Source organism: Gambusia affinis, linkage group LG12, assembly GCF_019740435.1.
Source record: "Gambusia affinis linkage group LG12, SWU_Gaff_1.0, whole genome shotgun sequence".
Lineage (NCBI taxonomy): Eukaryota > Metazoa > Chordata > Actinopteri > Cyprinodontiformes > Poeciliidae > Gambusia > Gambusia affinis.
The window spans coordinates 20,424,456-20,451,041 of NC_057879.1; the positions used below are offsets into that span (position 1 = coordinate 20,424,456).

Here is a 26,586-nt window from a genome sequence, read left to right on the forward strand (position 1 = left end):
CCTTCATGGAAAAGACGAAAGTCACTGTTGGAAATCATGAAGGGACAAAGCACGATCTACAGGAAGAGGCTCTGGTCAAATGAGAGCAAATTTAAATTTTATAGTCTAAATGTAAAATACCATTGTGGCTATAAAACTAAATATATCACCCAAGAAAACACCATCTGTGCTGTGAAATCGTGGTAATGGCAGTATCATGCTGTAGGGAGACTTTTCCTCAGAAGAATTGAGGGAAGATGGTCAGAGTTCCTGGGAACCTGAATCTAAAGAAATGCAGTCCTAGAAGAAAACTTGTTGGAACTTTAGGCCTGTCAATCTAAAGAAATGCAGTCCTAGAAGAAAACTTGTTGGAACTTTAGGCCTTTAATGGGCTGTGCGATTAATTGTCTCAAAAAACTATAGATGAGCAAGACTTAATACAAAGTGTAAAAGAAATCAGTGTAGATTATGAAGTCTGTATACCATATTGCCCTTCAGTAATCATTAGATTTAAATAGAGAAGATGGGCACATCAACTACCTAATGCAATAGTTCACACTACATGTTAGTTCACACCTACATTTTCCCCTTACGACAATCTTAGAACATTGATCGTTCTAAGATTGTGTGGTGTGTTACTGTAGATCGCTCTGATCTAAATGAGGGGTTTTCCGACTGGGATCTAACACAGCCTGTTGAATGTGACAGGTAGCCAATCAGAAAGCACGGATTCTCCTCCTTGCTTTCTGAGGGGAAATTACAGAGGGGAATCCCAAACAGCTGACACAGCAACCCAAGTCCAGCTGACATTGGAGATGATATGAGGAAACAACATTAATGTGTATAAAACATTTCGTGCAAAGAATATAGAAATGACGAGGGGAGGAGTTGGAGTGAAATTGCTACGCAGTTGATGAATCCGGTAACTTTTCAGCTGTTCTTTGTTAAGGTGACATATATAGGTTATAATGATTTTCATTCAGTCAGGACGTTACGCTGACACTAGAGCCACATACACTGCAGGTAGATTGTAGTAAAGCATTGATTAATACCTGGTTTTAAAATGAGTTAACTGGACTTGTAGCCATTATTTTGTGTGCATTATTGGACACCACACGGCCCGATCGAACCAGATCAAACCGTTATACCTAGAATTTCTGTCGGCTAATGTTTGGTCTCAGGTTTTGAAAATGGGCCGACAATCGGCCGACAACTCTAAGATTGTGTAGTGTGCGCTGGGCATTACATTAAATATATGAAGAAGGGGGGGTCAGTGGAGAGCAGCGGACTTGAGCCTTTTTTCATTCAATGTCATCAACAGAAAGAGAAAAAGGCCGGAAGAGACGATAGAGCCGATAATTAAAATGACGTTGATAGTTTTAATTTATATATGATTAATTGATTTATCGTTTGTCACGACAGGCCTATGGAACTTGCAAAACAACTTTAGACTAGAACTTCAACAGGACAGGACAACAACCTTACAACCAGAACTTCAGTTAGGATGGCCTAGTTAAAGTCTAGAACTAAAGCTATTTCAGAATTTTTTGCAAAGCCTTAAAAAATGCTTTTCACTGATGTTCTTTATCAAATCAGGCTGATCTCGATCCACTTTCAAAGTATGAGTGTGGAAACATAGAAAGCTAGTAGAGACATAAATCCCCAAAATATTGAATGCTGATCAAATTTGCACTGCAAAGACATAATTGCGTGCTACACTCCTTCCATATTTTAACACTTAGAAAGTTTTGAAAACCAGCTATCCTTTTTTTCTCTACTGCACAAAATTCAAATTAAATGCAATGAAGTTTGTGGCAACATAACAAAATGCACAGAAAATTCTCATGGCTCTGCAAAAATCCATCCATCCATCCATCCATCCATTTTCTGTTCACCCTTGTCCCGTAGAGGGGTCGGGAGGGTTGCTGGTGCCTATCTCCAGCTATGTTCCGGGCGAGAGGCGGGGTACACCCCAGACAGGTCACCAGTCTGGATGGATGGATGGATGGAAGTTTGTGGCAACATAACAAAATGCACAGAAAATTCTCATGGCTCTGCAAAAAATGACCAATCATAATCAGAAATTGACCAGTCAATCCCCCTCCTATTGAATGGAAACACCACCAACATTTTCTCTGAGAAAACTTAACCTTTGCACATCTTGATCTACTTCCTCACAACAAAGTAAATAAAAGGATTAACAAGTCCCTGAGATCTCCAACTTGACCAATATCACATGAGGCGAGTTAGTGCAGAAGACTGCACAACAAAGCAAAGAAAAAAGGAGGGGAATAAGCTAATCAATGCAGCGACAGGAAGCAGAGTGAGTCTAAGTCAAGCTGCCAAGCCACCAAATAAGGATTTGTCTGACATGGGGTCTTTTAAATAATCCACTTGGAAACATCCTATTTAAAGTAATTAACTATCAGGTAAAAGGGTCTTTTTCTGATATGAGAAAAGAGGTTTGGATCATGTGAAGATCCCTATAGCATACAGTCATTAAACATCTCTCATTTAAACCTAAAGCAACTGCTGCTGATTCTCTATGGAGTTCCTAATGCTCATTGGAGTGTCTAGGCATGTACTCCTTAAGATTGTACACCACAATGTTGAGACAGAGCTGGAAAGTCTCTTAGTAGAGGGGGAGGCTTTAAAAAACTGGAACCAGGTGATGTTTGCTAAAGCCTTCCGTGTCAGTTTGCATTCTCGACGCTTCACAAAGTAAGTCAAATATACTTTGTGCAACCGTAGTTTGCAATCTGACTTTCCTGGCCTCAAGGTTTTTCCAGACACTGCAATTCTGATAGAAAAAAGGCAAAACAGTCGCAGGAAAGGACGTGCTTGATGTGAAAACACAATGGTTGTGGTGTCATAAATATCCCTTACTGTCTGTCTGTACGCAACTACTGCTGACTTAACATTGAGATTGGTGCCCATATGCGGGTGAAGGATAAGTTCATCTTTTAGTTTAATGTGGGAATCAAACTAGAGTTTGTCAAACAGAAAAAATGAGAAAATTTTTATTTCCTGAGACAATTTTTGTATTTTATTAGCTGCAAGTCAAAGGTTTTCAATTTCAAATATTTTCCTTGTTCTATGTCATTTAATTATCTGAAATCCTCTCAGTTTTATTACTTTGCTGACAGAAATTTTCAACTGCTGGGAGCCTCCAGAATGAAGTAGACATGAAGGTCCTTATTCTTAGACAAAACATGTCTAAGAATATAAAATTATAGGAAGCCATTTTATTTTGTGGATAACACTTTCTACTCTAAAGCATGAATAAGGTTCATATCTGTATAGAGGTTTAGACAAAGACAGAGAAAAGTGAAAAACTGCTCATCTCTCTGCTGACATATACCTGTGGCTACTTCTTCAGCACTACAATGTTTGTGTCACACATTTACCTCCCTCATGTTGTCTCTTCTAAATGCATCCATTACTCTGACATAAATACAAAACGCACGACAACATAAATTACAGTGGGAAGACTTGTGAGTTTCCATGCACGTTGAGGCATGAAGGAGTGAGTGAACCTCATACCAATATGTTGAGAAAGAGAGTCTAACCATTCAGCTCATCTTGAGCTATAAATCAGGGTCTGGTCAACCTGGCCAAGAGCATTTTCAGACCCATTTGCAGAAGATAATGCCAGCTATTCCTCCCCAGCCCTAGGGACAGGAGAGCCAGCCTCATGAATCATTGCCCTTTTAAAGGAGCTGCAGCATGGCTCACATCGTGCTGTTTCCATAGGGTCCTCCCCACTTTCCCCCCTCAGGCAAAAACAACGGATAGCGGAGAAGGGAAAAAAAATCTCAACTGTGGCCAAAAACATTCAAAAACCAAGTTATGAAAACATAAAGGCATAGTGATCATGTCGGTTTTACAGTTAAAAATTGCTAGCGTCTCCCGTGGGAATAAAGATTTTTAATGAACTTAAACAAGTGATCTTTGCTGTTTGGTGCACTCTGAAAACCTTGCTATCTCACGCTTTATTGCAGCCAGAATCAACATACCTCAACATGTCATGCATAGACCAGGAAAAAACAAAATAATTTTTCAGTTTTAATGGATGCAGGGTTAGTTCACACGTAGCACAATATCTGAGAAAATTAATATACTTTTTTTTTGCATTTTGGCTTTTCATCCACACAAAACTCTGTTTAATATCACTAAAAATGCAAATTCACAAAAATCTCAACCAAAGTGAAGATTTTTAAAAATCTCAATATTTGTGTTTGTGGGGGTACATGAAAAAACTGAGATTTAGGGTCTAGTGCAATACAGTCTTGGAAATAATGTATCGATATATCCACATACTTGCTTTGACATGGTTCCCAATTGTCATCATCTTGTGTCTTCTAATGTGCTGTTTAAAAGAAGTTCAAAACCAATGAACCTCCTGCTTTATTCCTAAGAGGAAGTTGTGGTTGTTTTGAAGCAATCTGATTGGCTTGCCCTTTTTGGCTTTGTACTATGCTGCCCCCTATGGGTGTGGCATGTTTAAAACAACACATAAGGTTGAATAACTGTGTGTTCTGGTGGATTAAGTTTTCTGAAACCGATTCCATGTGTACGACATTATTTTTAAACAATATGGCGGAGATATGCATTTCACGCAACAACATTTGCACATCTTTCCCATAAATCCCCATTAGACCTATACAAAGGTGTTGCCACCGAATGCTGAAAGCCATCTACACGCTGCAATTATTTGGAAAATTTAATAGTCATCCCTTCAACTCAAGCAAACCTTCTTCTTTCATTGGTTACCAGCAAAATAGGAAACAAAGCAGCCTTTTAGCTTGACAAGGGGGTTGATGACGCACCTTCCCACTCTCTTGGTTGCAAGCAGAGTTAGCTTAGCTTTTATCTCAGTCAATGGTGTAACCTGAACTCAGACACCATAATTGACAAAAGGTGGCAAGACTAGTGCTAAAGGGAGACACTTCTTTGTGCAGTCACACACTAGTAGAGATCCCACAAGATATTTCAAAAGCCTGAGCCATGCACACAGGTGCAGGTTGGTGGCACTTTTAAACTGGAGACAGGCAAATTCTTGGGGACATAATTTAACAAACTACCTTTCGTCTTCTCTGTTAGTTGTGGTAGATTTCCATCTCCTCATTACAATGCAGGGTGCCAAGAGCTCCCGCTGGTTGATTGAGTCACTACCGCTTGGTGCTGCATTTTAGCATATGATATGTGGTGTACTGCATATAGAAGTGGCATTAATGTCAGAGGACAAACTAATTCTGGTTTGGTGTCTGCATTTAGAAACACCAGTAAAATAAGTTGAGTTTCGAGACAGAAATCCAATTTAAAACCCATAACCTTATTTTTATTCATGCTAATTTTGTGACTATAGGATTTTATGACATTATTAGTCTAGAATAAATCAAGATTTACTTCTCCACATTTAAAATATTTAATGCCCAAAAATAAATGCATTATGTGTTGCAGAAGAATATTTTTTAAATTACAACTTTTAAATTTGAGTAAATTTAGTGAATGGGTTAAATACAATAATAAGGTTTTTCTCTGGTTGATCCTGATTTCTGATTTCCTTCAATTAAACTGCCTGTTCTGACCCTGGCCAAGAAATATAACGCATAAAAGACAAAAAACAAACTTGGGTGCTGCTTCTTTCACAAAGCCAGTGGTTTTGAACCAAACAGAAAATAAAGAAAAAACAAGATTATTAGCTGGGAAGGCCTATTGTTTTCTTGCTGTTAATTATTGAAAATTGTGCCTCAAACCATGTGCCCTTAACCTTATTTTTAATTTAGCTAATTCAAACTGAGTGCACCGAAGTTAATGTTATCTACTGTTAACTGATTCTTTGATCTTCCAAAATATTTAGAGCACTTAGTATTGATAAATATAGTGAACAGAGAACTACTCAAAATGAAAAAAAGAGAGAATATGCCATTCAAGCAAGACAATGGCTTCTTGTGTAGACTTTCCCATATTTACAGTTAGAGCAATAATTAAAGGCTTAAAACAAGTGGAACTGGAAGAAACAAGGCTGGGTCCAAGTTTATGTTTCCACCAACCAAAGGGAAGAACATGGAAGGGCAGAGTCAAACCAAAGCAAAAAAAAATGAAAAAAAAAAAGTTTCTTTTTACAAAATATTCATGAGTTTTAAGGATTTGTGCACCTTTAACAGGTGACCAGTGAATGTGGATAGCAGAAATGCACCCATAAATGGACCAGAGATTAGCTAATTTTCCTTTTATTCTGTCAAACACAGCAAATTTAAATGTTTTTTCTTGTCATTAAATCAAAACTAAGAGGTTGTGAACACATCAACTAACAGGTTTTGATGCCATTTTTAAAGTCTAATAAAAAACAGATAAAAATCAAGTACAGAACAGTAACCTTGTAATTTTCCTGTTTGACTGTTATATGCTGTCACTACCAAATACTCTAAAGCACAATAATTTTTTTGTAGAACATCTTCCCGGTGTCATAATCCTTTGAGTGGAACAGACAAAACAAATCAGAGTCAGCAGGTAAATATCAAAGGAAACCAAGAAATTATATTGGCATGGAAAACCCTAATTGGTGCATCTTATGTATATTGTTCCACCAAAGCGTGTCATCATGTCACAGCCGGTAGCAGAGGTTGTGTTGACAACTTCAATTCATCACGCTACATAACATCCAACATATGTGATCTTTAAAAAAAATAAAATAAATCTATGTTTCTATGTTTTGCTCTCTGGCAAAAACAGAGATTTACAGTCAAACTAAGGCCTGGAAAAAAGTCAAAGTTGGTTTTAAAAATTCACTCATCTTCTTTAACATTGAAATTTACATTTACTTGACAGTGTGTCTTTCATGAATATTTGAAGCCATGTCTGCTACATAGCAATCTGCATGCACCCTATCACCCTACTTTATTTTGCAGTGAATCCCAGTTAATGGTGCAACTATCACAGCAAGAACATAAAGGCTTTTTAGGCTGTTGTTTTGGAGAGGAATGGTGCTGCTGAATTTTCTTTGCAATGATTGTTTTCAAGAATTTTTCTCATCCATCTGTGCCTCCCATGACATTTGACTTCTGCTTGATCTCGTTTCATCCTCATGGATTCTCAGCGCCTTTTATAACACATTTATTTTAATGTCTAATTTATATTTATGTTGTTTATTTTATATTGGAATCTGCATAAAACCTACAAGTGCTCTTTTTAAAAAAAGTTTAATTCTTTTTCCAATAAGCATAGCAAAGGCTACAAAAGGCATTTCTAATTCATGCTGAAATGTTTCTTTTTTTGTATATTGGTTGTTGTGAAGCATTGCGTTGGAATGTGCACACAAATATAAAAGTATTACAATATTAGGGAGGATAAAGCACATCCCTAAATGTGTTGCCATAGAAAATAACCTTCAAACTCTGCTGAAATGGAAAACAGCCTTTTATCCCCATGTCCTCAGTCATTAAATATATAATAAATACCATTTAGCACAAATAGAGTCAAATGAGTCTCTCTTCCTCCACCACCTAAACTGCTCTGCAGCCTCATGCTGTGATATTCTATTGCTTCCTCCCAGCAGTTAGGAAATTTGACATGATTTTAGCTCTGCGCTGCAGCATGTAACCTTGAAATGCACTTATAGCAAGTCTGATGAATGTTGGTAATGTGCATCTAGCTACTGGGTCATTTATATGATCACAGCCCATATTTATATATAAACAGGACACAGGAAGCAACTTATCATGTTGGTCACTGTGGAGACATTTCATTAAAAGCCAGTTCAAAAGTCCCAGTGCCTCCCCTCATTCGCTGTGACTTTATAGCAGAAAATGGGAACGGGACAAAACGACACATCCCTGATGAAAAACTATGTAGTCTGGCGTTATCGGATGGTAATTTTCAACCCAGTAACAGAAGGTGATTATTTTTAATAATATACAAAAGAGAGGCACTGTGAGGCAAAACTCTATCAAAGAAGGCATATTAAAAGAGCTCAGAACATTTATTGGAACATGTGGTAAATATATGTAAAAAGCCTTTAATATTTTATTGGGGAAGGATAATAATCTGAGAAAGGTTATTCCCAAAATTCAAACCTATAATTTGGGTACAACTGGTTAGAAAGTAAAAAACTCCATCTAGAACTAAACTGTCAACAGCAGCGATATGGGTCATTGTCCAGGGTATCATTCTGTTCAGGGCAGCAGAAGCACCTGTCAGTTGTGCCTTGAAACAGTTTCCCACGCCTTATTTTCTGATGGGGAAGCAAAAACAGTCACATAATCTTGAAACTGTTAACATCTTGCTACTGATGCTAAAGTCAGTATCTGATTCAGTTGGCAATTGCTAAATTAATTGCAGTACAGATTCTCTTTCTTCAGGTCTTGTTTAAGCTCTAAAATGCTTAAACAGAACAAACTTAACCTGGTTTATTCAACATGAACAGGGTATTTTTCCATACACTTCAAATTTATGTGAGCTTTATTTTAATTGAGCCCAATGCATTTTTGACCGTAAGACCACCTCAAATTGAGACGTCATGCAAGAACTCCCACTGAGTTCTTGCAAGACCCACTGATCACTGGGTATGATTACTAATGTCTTAAACAAGCGCTTTAGACTTCATGTAAGTGAAACAAGTTCTCATTAAATGTAGTATTGCATGATTTTTTGGGCTCTGTGGGGATACAAATATAATCTCTTTAGGCCACTGAGCTGAACAAGAAACTAAGTTTATCTTGCCACCGTGTACAGTAAGCAGGATAAAAAGGGAGGCAGAGAAATGTCATTGTAGATGCCGCAGTATCTACATATCATCTTGTTTGGGGCTAATCCCCCATTTATTCTGTCCTACCTTAAGAAATATGAAGACTTTGCTATGCATATATGGGACAATATTAGATTTTTCTGGGAACAAACATTAACAAGGAAATAAAAAAAGAATGAATATGTGGAAATATGTGTCTAGCACATTTAAGAACCTGTAATTCTGAACTGAAATTGTGTAATTCTGTGGCCTTTTAACAGAAAAAATATACTAAATTTCTATATAAATTAATAAATAAATCATGAAATTCTTCACCAGCCACAAAATATAGTATCTGTGAAATAACAATTATGTGATTTGATATTTTTTCTTCACATAGGATTTCTTATCATCACAAGGGAATTAATACACTTAAATTAAAAGACTGAATTTTTTATGCAAAAAAAAATAAAAAATCCGTAAGATTATATTACCTCAGTAAAAGATTATTTTATTTTATTGCTTTTTCCACACCTTTATCATCCAGAGTGCCTACAAACGTATTAATCCTGCTGGCCTTAGTCTGCAATTTTTATTATCACGACCTCAGAACTGGCAGTCAAAATCTAATCCAGTTCACAGTTTATTTTCCTGACAACATAGACATCAGAAATGCAAACGATGTTTCTTTCAGTCTGACCAAATAAAAAAAAAACACTCTTCACACATTTCAGCATTTCTCAAGCACCAAGCAGAGCCCCAGGATTAAATTATTTACACAAAGTAGGCTCACATTTTAGCATTTAAAGTTTTCTTGCAATTAAAGCCTACCAGTGGGAGCAGTGTCTTTTAAGCGATTCTCAGTCTGTAATTCACTGGCTGAATTATTGCATTACATGGTTTTATTAGAGTCACTTGTCTTCACTTGTGTCACAACAGTGGCAGTGGAGGCTTTCTAGGCAGTCTCTGCTCCAAGCAAAGGCCAGGAGTCATGGAAAAAAATTGGACAGTGTATAACTCACGCCTAATAGCATTTTGTACCTAGCTCATTGTTTTGTGTGTTTTCAAATTCATGTGAAGTGGCGTTAATTCTGCATCCTATTTAATTAACTGGTGCAAATGAGGCATAATCTGTGCCGCTTAGCTCTGATGAACAGTAATGTAAAATTTTCAGGCTGACATTAGCAAAATGATATTTATTTACAAACTTGCCATATTTATTTACTCCTCTTACTTGTATACCCTGCATCACCACCAGCTTCCATCTGACACAATGACACACTGTCAGCGCTAATGGTCTCTGATGGCATCTAGGCTGTCAAGGGGACACAGTAGGCGCTCAGAGCCAAGGCCCCTAGTAGCCTTCTGCAGATGAAAAGCTGTTATGTCTGCCCCTCACTGCCAAAAAGCTCTGCCTTCGCTCCTTACAATACTATCCATTTCCTATATCAGTGGGCTAGATGGAGTGCAGGCCATGAACTTTTTTAACAAAAAGATGTGATTTAGCGACCAAGCTGGTAGCAATGAGTGTGTCACCTCATCACAATCGAAAGCCGTTTCACATGCTGTCATGTTAAGTGGGCCTATTGAAAAAACAGCTTGATGGGTTAAGTGTGAGAAAATTAAGGGTATTCTGTGAAACATTAAGTCCATTAAGTGACACACACACACTCCTAATTGAAGTGTGTGTTTGTGTCACTTTGTAAGTGCTCCTGTTCAGAATAGTGTGCGTTCATTGGAATGAAAGGTGTGGAATCCCTAATCAAAAGGAATTATATTTCCTTTGCCCTGTCACCATCCTTTTTAAAAATATATTTGAGGCTCAACTGAATTAAATCTCTGTCCAAGTGGTCGGATAATTGTTTGCTGAATTAAGCCAAAAGTAGGTCAAGCCGTTAAATTAACTTTTATTCTACAACACCAACAGGTCATGTCACATGTCACATAGTAAGATTAAACAATGTTATTACCACTTGTTGCTGTGATATGTTAGTTCAGGTCCATCAGTTCTTAAGAAGTGAAGCACATGTATACATAGAAGGAGGAAACTGGCTTATCCAGCTGTGCATGCTTCAGTCTTAAATGCATAGCAAGGCAATTCTTATTGCATCATGTATTTTCACACCATAAAAAAATAATGAGACATGCAACAGTTTCACAGAGGAAGTTATTGAATATGTTTCAGCATGTAATAAGAATCTTTGAACCTAATTTTGCAGAATTTTAACTTTCCAGATATGAAACAATGTTCATGACATTTATACTCTGCCCATTATAATTTGCTAACATTTTCTAACCTTTAGTTAAAAAAAAAATCACCCTTTAAGTTTTTTTTTAAGTTTTCAGCAAATACTAATTTTTGCTCCAACAGACTATGATGTCACTCACTCCACTGCAAGTCCAACATCTTACAATCAACTTTTTTTAAATTAACTCTTTCATCATCAGCCTTGCCTTTTAGCAATATATTAACAAATCACATTGAGTTTTACACAACTTTATCTTAAAGAATTGTAACTACATTCATCAAAACCAAGAAAATTTCTTCTTTGAGGTGGATGGGATTTGTATTAGCTAGCAGGCTAACAGCTAATATACATGTTAGCTAATGGTTGCATATAAGCTACTGTTTTTACAGCTTGTATTATGGATTGCTTTGCTTTTTGTCAATATAGTTAAACTCCTAATCTTTGTTTACAAGCTGTTTTTCTGCTTTCATCTTTCATGCTGGTCTGCTGATTATAAAACTAATAGAAGGCTTAAGTACAGGTGGTCGGTCTGTACTCCTCAATAAACATATTCTGCATCACGTTCTTCTTCAGCCGCTCAGCTGGCACACTGCATTTTTGTAGCAAATGAAATATATTTATAATTGTCTCACATCCAACTGACTAACATTATTTTTACCACATCCATAAGGGGAAAAAAACAGCTTGGTGAGCTGTACAGACAGACTATCTCAGTGCTGATTTCTAAACAGTCAGTGTGATTTTTGCACCTTAAAAGTGCAGAGAAAGTCTGTGTATGCTTGCGTAACTGTATTCTCGCCAAAACTGGTAATGGCTTAGACAGAAATTCCCCTGAGCAAAGGGAGCTTTTAGAGAAAAGAGCAGAGTGAAAAAGTTACAGCGTGCTGACGTCCTCCTGGAGAAAGACGAACATGCAAGATGAAACCTGCAAAGTCATGATTCTGAACAAAAACAGAAAATTGCATTATGCCTGTCAAAATGTTTTCCGTCAACACTTGTGTAACTGTGTTGAAGCATGTTCCCTTGAAACAGGGCATAAAAAACTAACAACAGTGTGGCCTGTTTTCTATTTCAAAGAGGACAGCACTGTAATGTGCTGCAAACTAAACGGCTATTTATGAAAATTAAAATCCAGGCCATGCTCAGGGTGAGAAACTGAGTCACAGTTAACTGCAGTCATTCCTTAATCTATGTATGTGACATTTCTCGCAGCTAGATAAGACAGCTGACTGTTTGACCTTCATGTAATGTTCTGCATCAATTGAGGCAGCGACCCGTGTGTTTGTGCAAATATGCCGGTGTCTGAGCTGCTTCAATTAGTCAAGAAAGTGAAAAGAATTGGAAGATGATGGCAGGTTGAGATGAATGACACCAGCTGGTGAGCCATTGGCTTATTTGTACCACGTCCAGCATTTGTCCAAAATGAAACAGAGCGTCATCCAAGCAATTCTGCTGACTCTGCAGATGAACAGCCAAGGCAATGTTATGCGTTTCTGTCAACTCGTTTGTACATTTACCAAAGGACCAGGTAAGATAGCACGTTCACTGTGCCACACCCTACCCACATTTTGCACAAGTATCTCAAATATGAGAAGCAATAACCATCAACTTTAAACAGTAGGTGGTGTGCAGCTATTAAGACTTCTAACAAACCATAAAATTCACTGCAGGATTTGATGCATTATAATGGTAGAATTTCATATGATATAATTTCATATACTTTCAAAGCTAAGGACTGCCTGACAGTGTGACTCATTTATAATGGCACTCAACTTTATGAAACCATAAAAGTCTAATATTTCAGAGAGCCACATGAAACAATTTAGTTGTTTTTTCCAATTTTGGGTGGGATGACACAAAACCAAAGCAGCCCTATACAATACAAAAATCCCATATTTAATGTCAAACCATTATATTGGAAATAAGAAGAACTGCACAGATTGCATACATAATTTCAGTTCAGTGATAAACATGAGGAGTAATTGTTATCCATCCAAAAATAATCAGCTTCAATGATTAATTTCATCTTTAAACTTGTGCTCACAATAGTTTATTGATTTGACCTACATTCGAGACTTGGGATCTAACAAGATCTTATAGAATATGATTATGATTGGGCATTAAGTTGGTGTGGGTTTCTCAAAATAATAGCGTAAAGACACTACATTTCGCAGATTCATGGTAATTAAACAACAATAAGTTATTCAGCTAAGTTACATAATCATTGATCAGTTTTTTTACAATACTGTGACAGTATTTTGGGTCATTTATAGACAAAAAAGATATATTGACATGTTTTTTTACAAACGACTTGCAAGCCGTTTTTTTCTCAGTCTTCCTTAAACATACATTGCATACCTTTGCTTTTGTCCATGAGTAATTATTGACGACTAACAACAGAATAGTATATATAAAGGAAGCCATTGCATCGCATAAAAGTAAACCAACATTTTCCAACTGAAACTGTTAAAAATAGCAGTGATTTTTCCCCTAAATTAACGTTGCATACTGATAAAGTGTACCGTCCCTCCCAAACCATCCCTTTGTACATTTACCAATATGGAGTTTCTATTTGGCAGCAAACAAAACTGTCAACACATAAATGAAAGAAATATTCTGACTCTCATTAAGTATTTAAAAAGTTAGAAACATTTATGTAATTACATTAAGGATCGGAAAATTTCAGTGTTGGCCGGTAACAAGATCAAATCAGAACCTGAGAACACTGGATCAGCTTTTGATTTATAACCTGTTTTCTAATTAACATTTCTCCTTACAATCATAACAGCTAATGCTTTATCATTCTAAATGAAATATGTTCTCATACACTTTTAGCAGAAACTATGAGTAAGAACTTAGATCCTCAAATGTGAATAACCCTATTATTACTTTATTTAGACACAAACAATGCAATATTTTCATCAACACACATCTACAATGATGTGTGTTGGTCCAGGGGTCCCTGAAGTCGGTCCTCGAGTGCCGGCATCCTGCATGTTTTAGTTCTCTCCCTGGTTCAATGCATCTGGATCAAGTGATGGCTCGTTGGAAGGCCTAAGAAGAACACTGACTTACTGAAAAGGTTGTTACTACCACCAGGGAGAGAATTAAAACATGCAGGATGCCGCCCCTCGAGGACCGACTTTGGGGAGCCCTGGTTTAAACACACATCTCTGTAGATCTTTTGATACCTAACCCTTTCTAATCTCATTCACATAATCCAGGAAAAATAACTATTACAGAAAAACAGCAAACAGTAATGTCAGCTTCCTAATCTGGGAAACAATCACAAACTCTTTAACAGTTGCAACTTTGGGGCAAAAAATAAGCCACTTTTATGTGTTTGGTCGTTACAGGTTTTAATTAGATGTGTGGTGAAATTCCAAAGCCATCTGGGACCATCTGAGATCACAGGGACGGCAGATGAATCGCAACAGTTTCTACGTTTCACTGCAGACTTTGTTGTGCATACCAATTGGCAGCTCACTGCACATTGTGTCTACGATATTTCACAGTTGTCTGCGAGTTGCATTTCCTCACTTCAGAAAAATCTCTTAAAACGGAGCAGTATTCTAGGGCTGTTGGCAGAGCAGCAAGTTTGGGGCTTCAAATCTTCAGCCCTTGATGATTAGGATTTTGAAATTTGCATCAAAATCTAATTCAATTAGGCAAAGATGAATTAAATATTGAGCAAAAATGCCTGCTCTAGTCATGCTTGTATTTTTACCACTTACATAACTTCTGGACAAAAAGTTTCATTCTTTCATGAAGTTTGATACAAAACCTCTGAAATGTTATTGATGGATCCCTTCATTCAGTTTAACTGTGACCGGGGCTTTTAATGTTTTCTTCTTCCATTAAATCTGAAATCAGTCAACTTATCCAACAGAGAGAATCAGCTGCACTAGTTGAGCTTTGATCATCAACAGTAGAATACGCAGACCCCTAAAGGTTTAGACTTCATGCCCTAGTTAGTCTTTTCCTTTTTTTTTTTTTTTAGAGAAATGCTTTCTTTTTCTTCTTGAGAAGCATATCCAGTCTTTAATATGTTATGCTTAGAAAAACAAAACTGAATTGGGGCTGATTTGTCCAAACTCCCCCCTCCAAAAAAAAAAACAAGAAAACAAAAAAACAGTGATTGGTGTAAACAAGTACGGGGCTGTTTTTCAGGAATACATACGGTAGGTTACAACTACCACAACTTTCTCTGACTAATACAAAAACTAAATGTCTACAGTTTAGAAATACTTTGCACAAAACAAGTACAGTCATGACGTGGAAGTACACTAACACTGGTCTACATTGTTACGTAGTTGGTGGAGAGATGTTAACTAACAACTCTCCACCCACCTTTCTAAACAGGAGTAGCAACAGCAAATGAAGTGGATTAGCAGTGCTAGCCAGCAACAAATGCTGTGATCCAGAACACGTTACTGTGAATTATTGTCTCTGCTGCCCGGATACTGAAATTGTCATATGGCAACATTGTCTTCAGTCAGAGGCCTCTTCCGAATCATTGTAAGACTGACTGCTACCGAGATCCATCCTGCCCACGGCATCACCATCCACAACAACTTGGAAAAATACATCGATGGCATGAGTAATGACAATATTTTATTTCCCTTTGGGATAAATGAATTATTAAACAGACCTTTTTGTATTGTTGTTGCATTTGTTCTTCAAATACTCTGCAGTACATTCTTATGTTAAATATATGTTTTCTCAAGGATATAAATTTTACCGGCCAATGTCTAGTCCTAAATATACTAATGTAGATAGATGGTTTTACTCATATGCAAAGTTGATGGCTAAAGAAAAAAGTGAAACCACTTCCAGAAAAAGCTGAATAATCAAAACCAGACAGAGATCTAAAATGTTGGAGGTCCTTCAGCCTAAATGAAAAACAGATTGAGCTAATTAACCTAACATTTGGCCTTTCAATATCATTCATGTTCACTACCACACTCAGCAGCCCTTGCACTCTTTGAATCAAAAAGAAAAAGAAAAAACAAATCACACAAGAAGAGAGTAAAAATAGGGCTCCTGCGGTAAGTACAGGCCATTTTTAGGCCCTGGGTCTGTTTCCACTTTACTAAACGCAGGGGTGCTCTGTAACACATTGATGTAAATGGTTTATAATGTCACCAGTGGACTCTGAAATGGGAGACCTGGTTTCAATCAGCAGTCAAATTGCTCCTACATTACCCTCGAAGACAAGAGTAGTAAATCACTTTTTGCCTCTCCGCTGCTGACGTTCAACAGAAGACATTGTTTCAAAATTCACCACGCATGATACCAAGAGCGGCGTATCTTTATGTAGGTTTGGGTTTCTGAACAGGGCAATATCAGCTGACTGCAGCACCCCAATGGATGCTGGAGTACAATATTCTTATCACATAGACAAACGAAAATCTGTATCCTAGAACAGAAACATTTGCTGATTACCCCAATTCGCAAGATCTATCGGAACCAGTTGGAACCAGCTTACTGGATTGCTTTTTTTGTACCAATGCCCTGACAGTGGGCCAGCAAGGCACCTCGGAGAACTTATAAACTACTATAAACGCGAGAAACGCTGAACCCACCCACCACAGACCAACACACTCTGGGTAAAACCTCTCATTAAAGCTCAAGAGCCCTGAAATTACTAAGTTTTTACCCACATGGAGAGTATGAGAAATGCCAACGGGCGTAGAGTTGCGCCGCGTGGTTTCTTCAACATACGGCCGCAGACAAGCTGGAGCGGATGCCAATCAGTGCGGCCAGTGTTAGAAAATACCAATATATGAGGGAAACGGGGCAGCTGCTCTGTCTGTGAGGAAATACTCAATGTAAGATCTTACAAATACTCTCACAGGACAGAAAGGTATCCAAGCCAACAAATGCCACATTTATGACAGGGCAATCAGTCAATCAAATCACAGAAGATTTAACTACAATATTTAAACCATTTACCTCAAGAACTGGAAAGACTGTGCTATCCATGGAAAGTGCCGTGAAAATACATTTCCACCCTTAACAGTTTCCCTTTTGCTGATGATACATTTTGAACTACTTCTCCCAGCAGAATTTTTTCATAGGCTCTTTGAAGCATGACTGGCCTGTTTAATGCAACATGCCACAGTTTGTCAATCAGAGATGCGACCAGTCTTTGACTAGGCTACTCCAGAAACTTCTACTTATTTATTATTCAGAGGTGGTTGTGCCATTGTGTTTATGATCATTGTCCTGCTGAATACTTTATTATTTCCTCCATTTTGTGGACAATTGCTGAAACTCTGGTCCACTGGAGTTCCAAAGTTTTCAAAAAACTCTGTAATTCATAAATGATAGTGACTTCATCTCTGTTTTCAATTGAAGTGGTACATCTGGTAATAATGAGGCATGGAAGTAGTTAGCAAAGGTGTTAAGAGTTATAATAATCTTAACACAGCTTATTTTTGATGTTGCAATGAGGTGGCGAGTGTAATATTTTCACATAGGACTAGTCTCCTTTGAACAACTTTTCTACTATAATGAATTAAATCATCATTCAAAAATTACATTATGTATTTGCCTAGGTTCTTTTTGGATAAATATTTTTTGGTTATCTGAAATATTTAAGTTAGACAAAAATCCAAAAACTAATCCAAGATCAGTAAAGTCTTAATATTTTTTCACAGATATGTTTTGCACGTGTTTCTACACCCATTTGGGTCTCTCCTGCTTCTAAAAACCACTGGCACACTTTAAAAAAAAACATCCAGCTATTTTTTGCCAGTTAGTTAATTTTTTTGGTGTCTTGAAAATTAATCACTTTAAAAACCTTCAAAATGTAATGTTACAAATAAGAAGCAACTGCTTGCACATAGAAACCCCAGCAAACACCAGCCCGTCTCCTAGCAACCCCAGCTGAGCACCAGCATGTATGGTCAGCTGGCTTTACCACAGTATGTGCTGTACATTGGCTACTGGATGACAAGCGTTTTGTTGTTGACTTACCATCCAGAAACCACTTGTTGCTTTCTTGTTGTATTCGACTTCAATTATACAACAAATTACTCAGTTGTATAATTGAGTAATATGTTTGTAGTAATTCTAACGTGAGAGTGTAGACATTGAATTGGGAGATGTGGCCAGTAGAAGCAGCTTATTTAGACTAAAAATGACAACAGGCCCTAAAACAGCTCATTCTGAAAGAAAACTCAACATAGGCAGAACTGAGAAAACTAAAATCTTATTATTTAGGAACAATTTTGTGCAAAAAGTGGAATTGACTTGTTTTGTATATGCCGTAGACCTATCCTAACTTGTTGAAGGAAGAATAATAGGTCACCTTTAAAAGAACTGTTTCAGCTAACCAATAAGACCAACCAAAAACTCCCAATGTGCAGGGATGTCTGGATGACATTTAGCTGGTTTTTATCCCCCAATTCCACCCTTTTGGACTACTGACAGTACTCTTCAAGAGCCCTATTGCAAGCTGAAGGGCCACTTCATCTAGATCACAGCAGGTACACAACTCTTTCCTGGGCTGCTACACCAACTTCTCAACATAGCAAAGCAGAACTAGGGCACCACATGGGTTGCTACTGGTGAGATATCTGACAACAATTGCTGCCTTCTGTGGAGTCTAAGATTCCTGGCAGAATGAGAGATACTCCCAGGAGGGTGAATAATCTTCAGACCTGCCAGAATAGGCATCCTATAACTTGTAACAGATGACAACATGAAGGGCAAATAACAGCAGCGTGTAGTTCCATTTCAAAACAGAAGGGTAAAGGTGTTAGAACCCAAATCCGACCTGCAATTGTCAGATTTTGAATAAAATCCCACCCAAAAATTATGGTGTGGGGAAGATATTACCATCATTTTTCTGTATGACAATATTATAACATTAACATTAAACCAGTAAACTAAGTTTGCATGTAACAATGTTAGTTTACTGCATGTCTTGAAATTTATTGGGTTAATTTATTAATTTTATTTTGGTGATTTGTAATGGTGCTTTATTTTTTTTTACCAATAAGTTTATTAATCAACACTCTGGTTAACAGAGGTTTATTTCTTAATGAGCTACTTAAATACATTTTTATTGACTCATATTGAAATTGACTCTGTTTTCATGTTAAAATTTCAGTCTTCAATCAAATGTTAGAGGTCCCAGAGGACCCATTTTGCTTGAAGACTCATTTTTTAAAAGAAAAAAAAAGAAAATCAAGGATTCCATTAAGAGACAGTTTCATTACTTTTAGCAAACAAATGCTTTTTATTAGTAAAAGGATTAAAAAATATTGTTCTGATCTGTAAACTTCTCAAGAGAACCCCTCTTAAAAAAATTTCAATCAACTAAATTAGAAATCAAAAGAGAAAAGGATCAGTAAATCCATTTACTATTACATTAAACATAACGTCTCCCTAGGGTTTACATTTTCTTTTGATGGTATGCATTTTATAATACATGTCTAACCGATGATGTCATCAGCTATGGTGTCTTGCCTTGTTCAGAATCTCCCAGAAGAAATGCTGTTCTGAAAAGGGAACAAAAGCAGAAAGCAATGTAGCATAACAGAGCAGGCCACTCGATAATCCCTCGGGAGTAACGGTCATCTAAGTCACATGTCTTCCTGTAATTCACCTCTGGTTTAGAGTAAATTAAGTCAAATACCCTGGGAATTGTTGCTATTTTCATTCAAAAAAATACATGCTGTATGAAATGATGTCCTGACTTAGAGAAACTGTGAAAAGGAGAAAGAATCAGTCACAGCCAACAAATAAGGAGCCAAGTTAGACACTGTAAGAAAACCTAACAGCTCCCCTGCTGTCCCTATCTAGTCAACATGATGGAGGAAAACCGTAATGCTCTAGCAGCATGTTCACCTAGCAGACCTGTCAACACAAGTTTGAATAATAACTCATCTATCCTTAAGATAACAAAATGTAATTCCTCACTCCCTGATCCGAATTATTGCAAACACTAGTTCACCTTTTATGAAGGCAATTAAGGTTAGCGAAAGAAATCAATTATAATTTACACAGAAACCTAGCAATAATGAGTTTGCTAAGAAAATACAGCCTTGTTACCCCGAAACTTCAAATAAACATGCACCTAGCTGCTGTCTACTCAGTTGCCATGACCTGAGGGTGAAAAACCCAAACATGCACTAAGGCCGTGGCTTCCTTTTCAGAGATCTACTGATGCAACAGAGAGAAACTAACTCACCCTGCACCATCTTGATATGCTCCAGCTAATGGCTAAGCCTCTTCATTGTGTCTCTGACAGTTTTAATTAAAACAGAGTTATGTTTTGATTAAGGACAGCAATAAGGCAATTTCATAGTAATGCTCTGCAAGCAAAATTGCTTCCTAGCCTTACCAAAAAAAAGAATACATTCATGAATAAATGTTACCAATAATGTTCTTTTTGGCCAAGAATGATTTCTGGTTTTGTTTGCATTCTGACCGACCTCAATTCCAGCTTTGGCAGATACTTGTTCAGAGGATTATGTAAGAAAAGAAAAAACATGCTAGAGGTTCTTCAATAGAGACAGTAGCTCTGAGTTCAGATGACAACGAAGACACAAATTTCCAGTTTGTGTCTTTCACCTTTAAGAGTGCAATAAAGCACACACTGTCTGAAGTGTTTACATACTATTACTAGGAAGAGTTCTTAGTTTTGATTGATTTAATCAAAAGGGAAAAACCCCAGGTTTTTCAGTATTTGACCTGCCAATCACCTTTCAAAGTGATTTAGAAAAGACTGACATAATTATGTGTAAAATAAAAAAAAAATTAAATAGGAAAATGGGCTGTAGGTTATTAATCAGATTGTACACCTAATAGATATTAAGAGCAATATATATTAAATATGCAATTCTATCACAGATGATTGTTTACTTTTTTGGCCACACCCATAACGCAGATCAGAGTCAACTCAAGGAACAAGCAAACTGCAACCATTACGGGACGCCTCTGACAGAAATGAGATCTTAACATTTAAAACCTGTAATTGTGTTTATCAACAACTACTTTTGAATTCAGATTGAAGGGTCCTGAACCTGGAATGTTAAATGTCCAAAGTGCAAACATCAAGGCTGAGTAATTTAAAAGAGCTATTAGCGTTGCTACGGTCGGTGAATGGCTAAACTGGAAAAGCTCCAGGTAAGTTGTTCCTCTTCCAGTCTGTCAGTTCCTGCTTAATTTTCATAGTAAAATTATTTAATGTCAAGGTACTTCAACTACTGTGTACTACTTTATTTTTCAACATAGTAAAGTATTTAATTGAATTACAAGTATGAAATTGACATTTTTACCAGTTCTAAGCATTATTTCCTACTGACTTATTAAACAGTTGGGTATAATAACATTTGATCAAATTATAAGAAGTCTAAGCAAGCTCTTGTATTATTTACAGAAGCCAAACAATAAAGATTTACTTACAATAGAGTTAGCAGATTACAGGAAATCCTCAATTATTGAAATCAATATAGGACATGCCAATGAAAATCAATGTCAACATTTACCAGATAAGAATTTTATAAAACCTGTGTTCAGCCAAGATTTGTGAATAAATATGCCAGTCATTATATATTTTTTAAGATATTGTCTTAACTGGCCAGTGTCCAGCACAATGAGCATGGAAAGTATTTGTACTAAATAGTGTCAGTATTTTATTGCCCAAATTAGAGCTGAAGCCTATATTTCAAAACTAATCACATTTGGATGAGAATGATATGATTTTCCAGATATGCTTTCGTCAAGATGATAGACATCATAATAAGAAAGTATACTCACTGTTACATCTAGTCTCCTGATGCATAAATGATATTGTCTTTAATAATTAAAATTATTTGTCTAACCTCAAGTGTTTGAAATGCCACCAGTTTTCCACTACTTCATCATTTATTTAAAAAACAAAGCCAAAACGATGACGTTTTGAAAGAAAAGCAAACCCCAAGATGCATACAAAGTATTTGGAAGCATTGAAGTTTAAAGGATGTACTTTCTTGTTGCCATTATTGTAAAAGTAAGACTCCAACAATTTCTTCTTTTCATTTAAATGTTCATTCAAACTATTCTGTTATAACTGTTTCAAGAAGAACTGAAACAGTTAACGCAATTATTTTATAATTGTGATAATGACTACCATTTGAAATATTTAACATCATAAATGGTTCACCATGGTTTCTGCATTTGAAAGGGTTTCTGACCAATATTGGCTAATGCCCCTTCAGCATCCGTGCCTAATGCAAAGCCAGGCAGACTGTTCATTTTGCTCTGACCAACACCCATTAACATGTGGGCCCCAATTCAAATCCTGCCCACGCCCTCAAAAACCCTGGGATTGGTACTGCATCGGAATGAAATCTGTCTGCACACATAGTGATGGAAAACAGACTGGGGGGGAAAGAAAAAAAGCAACAATAGAGCGTGGCAGGTGCTTTTGCACTTGATGGTCACAGGAAAACTCAGACCTGTGTCAGATGACGATGAAGCAAAGCAATGATGCAAGTGAGCCAGCCAGATTCTTTCAGGTTTCTTTGAGGAATCAACATTAATGTGACGGGTCAAATCATTTCATTGCAATTGCATATTTAAACACAGGGTGACGACATGCTCAATCCCTACAGACCACCACTTCTCTCCCCAACTATATTCTCTCCTTTTATCTCCCTCCTTATTTTATTATTGATTCTCGGCAGATTTTCTGCTTGACTGAAAATTTCATCCTTGCAAAGACAACTGCGACGTCAAGCTGTCCACGGAGAGGTGCATGCGGCCAGCCATGCAGATGTTATTTGCATTGGAAGAAAAACTGACTTGTGAAGTGAACGAGGAATAATTTTGTCCCCCATCTTCATCACAGTAACGCTCTTAGAATTAGAAGAACTGGCAGCAGACCAATATAATATGCATCTGGTCTAGTCATAAAAGTTACTGCTGGCTATACATCGGGTCTGAATAAACAGAGGCGCAACAAACTGCATGCGTGGCTGTCTGCAAACCCATGAGATAATTTGCAATATTTATTTTTAAAAGGAAGTTCCAGCTTAAATTTAAAGCAGCGACATGCATGCTGTCAGTAGAAATATGTGCAAGTTAGGCAACTTAACAGAAATCTTACCCGACTCAAGTTCAATGGAGAATATTCATATGCACTTACTGAATCTCCTCTTTGTCGCCGCCGTTTGCATTTCTCTCCTTATCTGAAGAAGCGCCGCGTTTAGTCCCGTCTTCACTAGTTTGAACCAATCCGCTTCATGTAATTAACAACCACCAAACAGAGGAGTTAGAACCGAGCGTGTGAAAAGACAGAAATTTAAAAGAAAAAAAAAACACAGGTGGGAAAGATAGAGGAGTCCACCTCCGGAGAAGCACGAGGTCCTATCCCGGTCAGCCGACACCGGGGTGGGGGGTCGTGGATCTACTGTGGATCTATTCGTGGCAGCTCCGGTTCGCTGCCGCCGCTAACGGGTTAACGTCCGCCTCTCTCAAGTGTTCGGCGTCGCTGCCAACAAAATAAGAGAGAGAGAGAGGAAAAAATGACGAAGAGAAGAAATGTTGTTTCCCTCCTTGTCTGTAAAATGCGCCGCTTTTAAGTTAATTTGCGAGCAGAAGAAGGCGAAGGAGCCGTGGCAGGCATGGAGTTGTTGCGTCTCTCCCCCCTTCGCAGTCACGCTTCTTTCTGCCTCCGTGGTGAAAACACACACAGGTCGGTTGGTCAGTAGGATTTTAAAAAAATTATTTCGGCTTCACTCGGCTTTACTCGCCTCTCAGTGTCCATTCATTGCCGGTCTCTTCCTAAAACGTGCGCCAAACGTGAGAATCTCACGGAAATAAAATCCTTCGCTGTTTACCACAGAGCATGAGCATAAACTTAAAAACAAACAAGGTAAATTTCTGAGGAGATTATGCCAGGGACGGATCGCGAAACAATGGACTCCCAGCTGGGCACAGACCGAAAAGCCCCCCAACCATACTACAGTTTAAAAAAGCTCTTGTGGCAACCACACACAAAAACCCACAAAATAATATGTTGGTGCGGTGCGTCTTAAGCTCCATATAGGTGTGGTGCACTTTCTACAATCACTGCATAAATGATTTTTTATTTAAAAATAATACACAGTACAGACCAAATATACAGTACAGACAATAATATACAGTACAGACCAAAAGTTTGGACACTTTTGGTCTGTACTGTATATTGTTATGATTTTTATTATTATTGCCTCCTTAGCAGTAAACTAATCTCGTATTGTTCAATATTGTCTGGGTCTTTAAATGCTCTTGTAAATCACTGAAGGGCCTGTTATTATTATAGCAACCTTCCAGGTCACTCAGGTCTTCTGGTTCTGGTCTACTTTGCACTCCCAGAATCAGAACCAAACACAGAGAAGCAGCATCCAGTTCTTATGCTCCTCTAATCTGGAACAAACTTCCAAAAACCTGCAAAAATGCTGAAACTCTGGGTTTCTTTAAATCAAGAATATGCCCATCCGTTAAGAGCTGCCTTTGATTAATTTATTCAAGTAAACTTGCCTTGCTTAAATAGATGAATGATACTCAGTACAAAACTCAGTACTGCTTAAACTAGTAAAATCAGCTGGGTTAGGTAAAAATAAACTTGTCCAGTTAGGGTCCAGAGCTTGGATATGGCCCACTTGGTTTTAAACATAAGTGTCCTTTAGGCTCATTCATTAATCTCTCTATTGTTTTAGGTCAAAGAGAAAACTGAGGGCTAAGACAAACATTTCCTAACGACCTTGTTCTTGGTAACAGTGAAGTTAAACTGCACTTTCTGTTCTTCCTAAGGAACCCCTCTGGCTGTTGGCCCTCAGATCTCACTCAGGGAGCTTCTGAAAGGAGCAGAGTCATGAATCATCACTGAGAAGAGAACATTTATAAATATTGCCCTATTATCCTTATTTTCTTCTTCACCAAATGAATTTCATCTGGTAGCCTTCTCACCACCTCTGCTCTCTTTGTGTAGACTCAGGACAAGATTATAATTCATAATTCATAGGTGTTTGCCAGCTCTCTGCCTCTTTCACCAGGAGGTAATATAGTTTCTGTTAAGGCAGGAGACTGAGAGGGAGATGGGATATATTCCCAAAGGTTTGTTGACACAGAGGTAGATTATCATGCATCTTTAATTATCATAAGGGTTAGAAAAAACACATGCCAGATAGCATGTGTTTGCTAGTTTTTAAACTAGCAAATTTAAACGTGAATTTTAGTAATGGAGACAGGGAACGGGCTGTGCTTACAGTGCAGTCTGGTTGTTAGTGCTTGGGCACTCGAGTGATTCGGTTGAATGCGCAGGGCAAGGATGATATGACCCCCAGTAATGAGGACCTGAATATCTTCAGGATTTTGACACTCTGCTCCCTCGCTTCCTAACCTTAGTGTGATCAATCGTTAGTTTGGCAGAACCCCCTACTGAACTGCAGCCTGGTTATCTCCTCACCTTATCTAATAACCGGTGCAAATTATGTTTACACAAGGTTTCACCCTGCAATAAATGTCCCTGCAATTGGGCCATCCTCCATTCACCCCAAACAGACACAGAGACACACACATGGACCTGTGTGTTTGTACTTCATTTAGCAATAATGAGTTGCTATGCGACCTCAAAGTGATTGAAAAGGTTTTCTGTTCCTTTTGGCGTACAAATGATAACCCAAGTCAAAGCACAATGTTCCTGGAGCAGGTTCTTGTCAGACAAATAAGAGACCAAGCCAGTATTATTACTCTCAGATGGAGGCCATTGTTTTGATACAGCAACCATCAATATGTAGGTGCCAGACAGAGAAATTGGTACATGTGCTCAATACTGCTGCAGCGAATCTCTGGTGGCCAACAACAGGCCTGCTTTTCAGCTAAAGACCTCTCCTGTGGACAGTGTGGAGACTCATAAACAACCTTTCTGTCTGAAGGTCAGAGACAATGTTTAGTGATGGCTTTTTTTTCTCCTACAGAAGTTGCTAAAACCTCCTCAGAGAGCAACAATGCTTTTTCATTGCCAGATTTTCTAAACTGAACACCAGACATCACCACAGGGTTAGTCAATATAAAACCAGATAAAAAACATTTTATCTACTGTGATGTAGAAAATCTCAGTATTTATGAACAAATGATTTGAAACAACAAGGCTTGATATACACAAATAAGGCATAACATTATGACCACCTACCTAATAGAGTGATGGTAACCCCCTCTGGACTCTTGAATATTTGTTGTTGAATCTTGCATTAAGAAGTTAGGAGTAGATCCTTTCTGTCTTGTAAGTTTTGCTGTGGAGCCTCTATGGAGTATACTTCTTTTAAAACCCCTTTATTGCATTGGTATCCAAGTTAAACTACAGTATTGTTCGAAAGTATATCAACTTTATAATCATCCTTAGCGTACATAAAAAATAAAAATAAAAATTTATTTGATTGAAGGGTGAATTTCCAACTAATCATCAAACAATCTTTATCACAAATTAAAGTAACCAGGAGCTTTCTGCACATTTATCTAGTTAATATAGGTATCAATGCCCACTGAAAATTGGATTGGGCAAACAACGTTTTACGAAATAACAAACAAACAATTGAAATAGTTAAACTAACATGTTTTTCCTTTATATTAAACATGAAGTGGCACTTTTAA

General features: G+C 37.5%; 1 protein-coding gene across 4 annotated transcripts in view; it reads right to left on the reverse strand.

Annotated features, from left to right (window-relative positions):
* LOC122841847 (receptor-type tyrosine-protein phosphatase F-like) overlaps window positions 1-23,744 on the reverse strand; it is a 239,707-nt gene extending 215,963 nt beyond the window's left edge. For 2 of the 4 annotated variants that reach the window (XM_044135465.1, XM_044135464.1), the window contains exons 1-2: window positions 23,300-23,744; window positions 23,099-23,191 (exon numbers count right to left, since the gene is read on the reverse strand). The gene's annotated coding sequence lies outside the window, so the exon portion shown is untranslated. Of the gene's footprint in view, window positions 1-23,098 lie in introns of all 4 variants that reach the window. The other 2 variants (XM_044135463.1, XM_044135467.1) reach the window with 2 other exon arrangements.
* Window positions 23,745-26,586: the final 2,842 nt, after the last annotated feature.